The sequence below is a fragment of the Episyrphus balteatus genome, chromosome 3, assembly GCF_945859705.1.
Source record: "Episyrphus balteatus chromosome 3, idEpiBalt1.1, whole genome shotgun sequence".
Lineage (NCBI taxonomy): Eukaryota > Metazoa > Arthropoda > Insecta > Diptera > Syrphidae > Episyrphus > Episyrphus balteatus.
This window is the reverse complement of record NC_079136.1, coordinates 99524413-99533885: the sequence shown is the minus strand read 5'-3', so window position 1 is coordinate 99533885 and position 9473 is coordinate 99524413. Positions and strand designations below refer to the sequence as shown.

The window sequence follows — 9473 nt, the reverse complement described above, 5'->3', positions numbered from 1 at the left end:
TTTTTTTTTCAAGCTGAGTAATATATTTGTTTATATAGATCACAAAAAGAATACAAATTTTAAGATTGTGACCGAAATCTGAAAAGTTACCGAATCCAAAATTTTGTTTTAGCCGTGATGTCAATCTTAGTCTCTTTGGAAGATTTTGATGTTGACGAATAAAATCATTTCCTTCTAAGATTTTCAGTTTATGTAACTAAATATTTAAAAACCTCAACACATTTAACAAATATTAGATTCAAGCTAAAGAGCCTGAAGGGCTTTATGAAAATGTTTGAGTTCTAAAAGCAGTTTTGAAATTGAAAAACTATACATAATATTGGGCTTCAATTGCTTCAAGTCTCGAAAGTTTAACTTTACTCTACTACAATTAGAGCAGCTCCTGGAAGACAGAACTGCGACCTCAAAATTTTTGAACCAAACTAGTCTAATTAGTTTGTCCAATTTATGTTCATATTTGTCCACCGAAAGTTTTTCGTTTCTCCACCCTTCAAAAATGTCTAAGAGTAAATTATTTTTTTTTGTAGGAAGTCTGAAAAAACGTTAAAACGCGCAAATGTGTACATAATGTAATATCTTAACGCAAATATTTTTATTTTTTTTACGATTACCTACATAGAAAAAAGTTGCGTATACACCACACTGACTTTTTTTTTCATTTCACTGACTGAATAGTAAAACCATCTGACTTTTTTGACCATTCACTAGCTGTGAAAATTATACGACTGAAGAGTCAAAATTTGTTTTGTCGGGCCTACACAGGGCTGCATGGGTTGTTTTTTTTTTCAGCTCGCAAAAAAAAACATTTGAATTCATAACATTAAAAACTTAGCAAACTAACCTGGATGATGTAATCTCTTTTTTTAATCTAAGCATCTAAATGTTTATTCTTTTCTATTGGAACATACACTTTAAATTTAAGTGCTCAAATGTTTGGAAACATTTTTTTTTTCGGAATTTTGAGGACTTTTGAATATTTCAGTGCAAATATTATTTTTTTTATCTTTTAAACGTAGAGTGGACAAACGATGTGTTTTTGTTCGTTTCTATCCAAGCGATTTCAATTTTATTCATCTTTCTTAAAATTTTTAGATGATTTTTCATTTTTCAGACTTCGTATGGAAAAAAAAAGAATTTGGTCTAAAAAAATGTTTAAGGGTGAACAAACGAAAATTTACTGTAGACAGACATGGACAAAAGATAAATAGACGAATAAGACTTCACGGAACTATAGTTAGAGCATTTTGCCATTTTCTCGAGTAAATTTTTTCTTGATTCAAAATAACTCTCCGGGTTGATAGTTTTTGTTCTTTAACGGCCATATTATGCACTCTGGATTTAGTTTGAATTAATGTTAAATTTAAATCCAATCACTTAAATCTGAATTCAACTAAAAAATATTTATGTGATTATTCAATAAATTTATCATTAAATTCAGATTCTCTAAAGTCAAAACAGATAACCCAATAATTGTGAATAATATCATGATTTCAGTTTGCTGAACATATTTTTTGTCTAAAACCTACTGTTTTTAAGATACCTATAGTATGTGAGTAATTTTTAACCCCCTATAACATACCCAGACAACCGACGGAGGAAACTTCAGTACTTCTCACTGGTTGTAATTTACCCCAAAGCCAACTAGTATACCGAAATTTTGCCTGTTAAAATTTCCTTTCCTTAAAAAATTTTATTTTTACTAGGCTATAGAAGTTTTTCCAAATTTGTTGTTCAATTTATTCTACCTTTAACTAAACCTCCTCCACGGACTGAAAAGTCAAAAGATTGTAAGCATGACTTTTTAATTACTCTGACCATTGCAACTAATGCAAAAATTGATCATGAGTCTGTCAAGGTTACCGTACGAATAAGGTACTTTTCAGATTAATAATATCGTTTTGATGGACCGTTTTTTAGACTATAGAAGACACTGGTTTTCAGCCGAACTATCTAAGTTCAACCATTTATTAAACAAGACAATCTTTTTGAAATTTTCATAATACCTAAACAAGAAAATCAACTAATCAATTTGTATCAAAATTATTTGATACCTACCTAAAAATAAATAGTATCTTCTAAAAGGCCCTAATACGGCCCGCAGACGTTTACAAAAATATCAGTATTTTTTTTTTTGCTTTTACTCACACCTAAAATCTGATGTGGACTCTTTGACTACTAGCTTTTAGTTTTATACCCAGTTTATCTAAAAACTTTACCAATAGATAACAACTTCAATTCCAATTCATATTTATTGAAAAGCATTTTTTTATGCATACACATGTAGCATATACCCTCTATACTTAATCAATGCTCCTGATAACATAATACCTGTTTGCCTAACTTCCTACTAAAAAAAGTTTGCCTAACTTCCTACCTTCAATAATAATCCATAATACAATAGAACTTGATATCTTAATAGTTATCTACTTTACCTTTTATTGCGACGTAAATATGTATGTATGTGTATGTGAAATACAAATTCCATCATACTCCAGGACATAACAAAAAAACAAAACAAAAACTCTTAGCACACAAGCATTTTATCACCGAGACACTATTAACTTAACCCAAATTTACTAGCAAAAACCCCAAAAGGACAATACCAAAACAAATATTTTTTTTTTTGTTTTGTTTTTATTTATTTGAACGTACAATGTGTCCATCAGTAAACATACATATTCATTAGAGGATTTGCCCATAAAAGTGTGCACATACAATCTGCCACCAGTCAAATGAATTTCATTTTCACTAAATGCAACCCCCAATTTACGTTTTGTGTGTGTCGCCAAAAACAAACTTCGCACATTTAGCTCACCGCTATCGCCATCTGAGTTCCCTTCAAATAGGTACCTACCTTTACCTACCCGAACGCTCAAATAAAACGTTAGCAAAAACTGTGGCCATTTCATGCCATCTAACAATGACTAATTGTTTACTATCCCGATGGCAATTTCCAAAGTAGAGGTATACTACTGACATTGATCCGCACTATAATATTCACGTAGGTATCATACAAACTAGATATTAAATTCCCTCCGCATGTTACTAACAATCACCGGCACCAAATGTGGCGTTGCTGATGGATTTTATATCTCCCTAAATACCGAAAATGGCGGAAATGCTCTTATGTAAATATTTGCAATGAAAATAAAAGCACACACATGACACATATTCTTATATCTATATTATGCTGGCATTATACTATTCACTTACCAGTTAAAAATGATGGATGTATTCCTGTTTCAGCTGTGGATGTTGGTCTAGGTTGTGTCAACAATTTTTCGTCATTAATGAGCAAACACTTCATTTCACACAAAACTTTATTACCAAAACTTTATAATATGTAAATTTAAAAAAAAATTAAATTAAATTTTAACCAAAACTTTAAAAATTTAATTTTTGTATTTTCCGATAATTTAATAGAAATATATTTTTTCCGATGTTTTTTTTTCAAAGCTTGAATGATTGAATTTTATTTTTGTATTTTATTTGTTGTATAAATAAAAAAACATTCGCACACGAAGTTTAAAATCCGAGTTGAAAAATTGTTTTTCTTCCAATTTTCTTGGTTAATAGCAGGATTCAATTAATTTATTCCGAAGGATGCATCTTCGATGAAAAGAGGACATCGACTGTCACTTATTTCTGAATTTCAAAACACATAACGACGTAATCCTTCACATGAATACAAGAAAAAAAAATTACCAATACCAGTCGCAGCAACGACTGGTTGGCAACACACGAAAATCCAACTGGAGTATCACTTTTCTTTGACATGGCGATGGCATCCCGTTCCCGATTGGATATACCAACGAAAAGAAGTCCTTTATTTTCCTTACAGAAAATGGTATCCTTCTTCCTTTATGCATATACGAATAGCGAACCAATGCCAATGTTGGATCAAACCTTGCACAATATACTAAACAAATTACGGTTCTTGTGAGACAAGTTGCTGCTGCTGCATGCTGCTGTTATAACCCCACATCTGCCAGCTAAGTTGAAAAGTTAATGCCGTGTTCCCAAAAAGCGTATGACTATGTTAAGGTATTTCACAAGATACAGTCACGTGTACTGCACCGTTGAAACGACAGAAAAAAGGACTCGATAAGGTGGTGTAGAGGAAAAGAGAAATTACGTTCCACAAAATATAAAACACGATCCACTTTGTGCTGCTGAAGAGAGCATGCTCTATCAAACGACAGTCGGCGAAAGTGCCGGAAAAAACAAAATGACAAAAACATTTATCCATGCCGTGGGTTGGGATTTCATATTGGGGCAGATATTTTGCACTAGAGGAGGATTGGTTTTAGCAGAAGAAAGCCGGTATTTTGTGGTTTTTATTTTGTGTTTCTTCTTTAAGGGATGATGTTCCAATGCAACCATTTATTTTTTTGTAGTGAAAGTTCGTTTACACACATGTCCAGTTTTTCGCCACACCAAAGGAATTTTAAATGAAATGAAAAGAGAATTCACCTATAAAAAGGAAAAAGGAGAACGCATCATTAAATTTGAATTCAAAAGGCAAACATCCAAAAAGAGACTGCATAATTGGCAGGTGTGAGATTCAAGGGAATAAAACTTTTATTCAGCTAGGTGGCATCTATTTGTGGAATGGGTAATTTTGTATCTTGTCTTTTAACACAAAGGGTAAAAAAAAGATGAGAGTGGGATATCATGAAATTTATGGAATTCTTGGAATATGTATTTTTCCATAAAAGTAACTTTTATCTTTACTTTTGAAAAGTAAAATTGGAAATGAGAATATGAAGGTATTCCCAATTTTTGTATTCTGCATACAAGGTCACATAATTTGAAAATTTCTGTTCAAAATGTTCCGCACCTTATTTATCATTGAAATTTGTTTAGAATATTTTGTTTAGGATTTTGCACTAACGTAAGTTTCAATCCTTAAACTTACATAATGTGTATCGCAAAAAATATGTGGTATAGGTACCTATACCTCTGTTTTGATATGAAATATATGCCCTTATGAACGCTTAGGTTAAAATTTTGTATTGAATGTTTGTACGTACTAAATAAGAGATATTTAGGAATGCTGTGTCTTACTACGTATCTGAAGAATTCAGTGTAGCAGTGAAAACTAAAAAAAAAAGGTATGCAAGTCCTTAAGATCAAGTGTTTCGAAAACGATTACACTGAGGGAAAAAAAAATTAAAGTTGAAACGTCGTTGTTTCAAAGTTGAACTACTTTGATTTATGTGACTTTTAGATACGAAACCATCAAAAATTAACCTATTTTCTACGTTGATTTTAAAATGTCCATCTTCAAAGCAAAATCATTATGAATAATAGTTAAATCAATGTGGTTTTCATTGATTTCACGTTGTTTTATGGTGGCTTTTCCCTCAGTGTACAGACAAAGTATCTATGGGTTCACCAAGGTAGCATTTTTAGTCATTTGCTTTTTATTAGTCTTTGACTTTTTGCTTGGAGAAAATATCTATACCGAGAATGAATGAGCTATTCTTCGCCTTCGCTGATGATGGAGTAACTAAAGATAAAGATCCTCACAAAGAGCACGCCACGGCCCCGATTATCCCAATTGTGTATAGGTACGCCCCTGGTTTTTTGACATGTTTTTTTAAGGTAATAAATAAACGGTAGTTATTAATGGTAAAAAAAAGAATACTTGATTGGAACTCATTTTGTTTTGAGCAGTATATATGATAATCTTTGAGATACTTTCTCGTAAGACACAAGGTAAAATTTATTTATTTTTAAGTGTTGTATTAATTAATCTTAAGTATCATTTATTATGAATCGTATGGGAAATGTTTGGTTTTGTTTTTTTTTTTATTATTCTCAATAAGAAAACAAAAATAAATGTTAAAAATAAAACGCTGATTTAGTTTTAAAAATGGAAACCGGATTCTGTGATAAAAAAAAAAAAAACAAAAGCGGGACAATCGGAAGAAACGGTAAACTTATTGTGTAATCTTTCAACTTACGAATGGTAACGTTAACTAACGGTATTTTTGGATTACAGGTGGGTTATTTTCATAAAAACAATCTTCGGACAGTGACGAAAAGAAGAACAAAATATGTGAATGAAGATCTGGATATTTTTGGTTTTGAATGATTTTCTGTAACAAGCAAATGTAGCACTTACAAAAAAGATTACGGTAAAAAAGTTTGGTAATGACGTAAGCAGTTTGAGTTAAAGTTAAGTAGTCATTATTTTGTTAATAAGAATTTTACTTTAGGAAGTATTTATTTTAAGAAGGAGACGATTATTCGGTTGTTTTATAGCAAATATGGAAATAAACGTTCAAAATCATCAATTTTTAATTATTAGTTTCCTCTTTGTATAGATAGAATATTTTGCGTTTATTTTTTTTATTCTACAGTATCAATAAGAAATATTATTATTATTGAAATACATTTAATAATAGAAATTTAAATTTTGTAATCAAATTGCGAAACAACATAATCATAAATAAAAATACATAAATATTTAACTGATTTAAATTATTTCATCTGATTAAAATAAATATGTGTATTAAATTTAATAAGTGAGGTGAGGTATGAACATAAAATACCTACTCTTTCGCTATACCAAATTTAAAAAAAAAAAATACAAATATTCAAAATATAAGAAAGACACTTACACGTAAGGTAGGTACCTACTCATATACATTTTTCATTAATAACATCCATCTGTTTGAGCAGACATCAAATCCAGAAATAAAAACTCATAAAGCATATTTTATTATTTCCTTGTAAAATTGTCTTGCCTTGACTTGATTTCATGAGATGTCATTTATTAAAAATAGAATCAGAGATATTAAAACTGCACAAAAAAATCGTATTCCTACGTTGGTTCTTGGGAAATAAAAAACGAATGTCTTTGTGTTTTCAATGTTTTCAATGGATATTGCTGGTCAATTGCATTTGTAACGTTTCCATGATTATAATATTTATTCCCTTGCTGGAGGTCGTTGAATGCATAATTTTTTCCAAAACAAAATAAAATGCGAATTAAATATTCCTTGTGAGAAATCAATCTTTTATAGTCTTTATAACCAAATGCTTTTGACTTTTGTAGATACGCGCAAATGAATGCGGGGTTTGTGAACTTTTATGCAAAAAAAAAAAAAAAATAAGTGAGGGTTCTTTTTTTGTACCTAGATATAGAAAATAGGTATAGAAAAAATAGTCAATTGTACATTTTGTGATAAAAGCATGATATTTTCATCTACTCTATATAATGCAAAATTTATAAGAGGTATTCCATTGTCACGGGTACAAAACCGTTTGTAAAGGTATGCCTTATCAAATATTTTTTTAAATGGATAGTGTACATAATAATTTAAAAATTTTTGTAGTTAAAAGAGCATTAACATAAAAAAGTTTTAAATGTCACGGGCTCGAAAAAACGTTATCAACTTTGGACACGTGCAAATTGCGCAGAAAGGAGTTTTTAAGGCTTATTTTAGGTTAAATTGATTTTATTTTGGAACAACATAAAGAATATTAGCCAATATCCTTAGAAAGTTAGTGGACGATAGATTAAATTTTTTTCAGAGTTCAAACGTTTTATTTACCATAAGAATTGAGAATAAAGTGAGTGCATGAAAACATTTTGGGTTTAATGGTTTTTATATTTTTTAGTCAGAAATACCACTTTCAAAATGGTACCAAAGCACCGTATGAAGGATTTTTTACAATTTAAGTAAATAAGAAAATATAATTTTGACTACTGTTGAATGTTTTTTTTTTTTCAAAGGAAACAGGCAAAATATTTGCATATAGCTAAAATGAAAAATGCCAAAAGATATAAGAAATTTTAGTCTTAATTCGCTTTTACCCAAAATTAGTTGACTCTTTGAAACAGTTTTGACTGATCACCTGAACTTCTTTTCTGAAGAAGCCAGTATTATACAATTATACCGAGTAACCAATTTTGTTTAAAAAAAATCAACTGAGCATGCGTTATTTATTCCATTGTTGTTTGGATTCTGTCCTGCCATCTACCACTTGTCATCCGTCACCTGTCAACTATCGTCTGTCATCTCTCATCTGTAGTTTGTCATCTGTCATTTGTCATATCTGTCACCAATCACCTATCAACTATCATCTGTCACATATATAATCTGTTATCTGTCATCTGTCACCTATCATTTGTCATTTGGCATCTGTAACCTGTCATCTGTCATTTGTCACCTGTCGTCTGTTTTTGAAAGATTTTTTTTATATTGCCTGAAAAATGTATGTTGTTTTAGTGTTTTATCTGAATTTTTTTTTAAGTTAAGTTCAATATTTAGGTTTTTTTGTTCTGTAATCAATATTATCTCGCCACCTACAGAAAAAGGATAAGGTCTGCCGGGTCAGATATACATTTCATCTGATTATATCAATAATTAAGGGAGTCTGAGAAAAATATTGGAGTTGATTTAACAATTGAAAAAAAAAACTAGCTTCAGAACAGTAGGGTTCCTTATTATTTCATCTGCCTTAAACAAAACTTTAGTGTGCCTGAAATTCACAACTAACTTTGGTTTAATGAGACCATCATCGCCTAACTAATATCTTTTTACTATTCTACTGAATAGCTCACTCAGCGTCAGCGTTGAACTGCAATGGCTTACCATGAGTGTTCACGTCGAGGAATCCAACAGATTGATTTAATTTTCAAGGAATTTTCACAATTTTGCCCCACAACGACGAGCTCATCAACAAGTGTTACCAACCATCATTGGTAACCACAAAAATCACAGTCTATTGAGTGAACGAGCAATTCTTGCTGGAAAATCACAATTCAAACCCTAATTTTGGTTCCACTGCGCTTCTTCAAATTTAATGAATGTGTAACAAATTAAGGCAAAGTAATCACCCGTCGAATTGTTGGATAACACTTATTGGATTTGATATGTTATAATAGTTTGGGCTATGCAAAGGAGACTGAACAAAGTTATATGCAAAATTTTAAGTCTTATGAAAATCGTGTTTGAAGATTTTGAGATATTTACATGTGAAGTATATACTGCCTATATACTAAGGAGTTTAAAACATACATATTTAAATATAGTGTGAAATGAAACAATTAGTGACCCACCTTTCCCATTTTCCATAAATATATTTAATAAATTTATAATTTACACCTTTGTTGTTATCCAAAATGTATATGAAGCTTATTAGAGAAAGTGAACAGATTCAATCAGATCCCTAATTAGAACTGATTCTTGAAAATGTATTTTTACTTCTTGTACCTGCTGCCAATAAATTTATTAGCAAAACATTGCGGCAATTAACGGCCCGTGGATGTAGGCGGTAAACATTAAAAAAGGCAACTTGTTTTTAATATACAAAAAACAAAAAATATAAAATAAACATTATTATCTGACTCACGATCCTCAAAAAAAATAAAAATGAAAATTAAAATCGTGAGTTATTTTATATTCAAATTTAAGTTCTTTCCACTTGTTGCTTTGTTCTAGATAATTAAATTAAAA

General features: G+C 30.4%; 1 long non-coding RNA gene across 1 annotated transcript in view; it reads right to left on the bottom strand.

Moving 5' to 3' along the window:
• Positions 1-4443, bottom strand: part of LOC129912985 (uncharacterized) — a 67956-nt gene extending 63513 nt beyond the window's left edge. The window contains exon 1 of the long non-coding RNA XR_008771949.1: positions 3214-4443. This is a non-coding gene — a long non-coding RNA (uncharacterized LOC129912985). The remainder of the gene's footprint in view (positions 1-3213) is intronic.
• Between the last annotated feature and the right edge of the window lie 5030 nt (positions 4444-9473).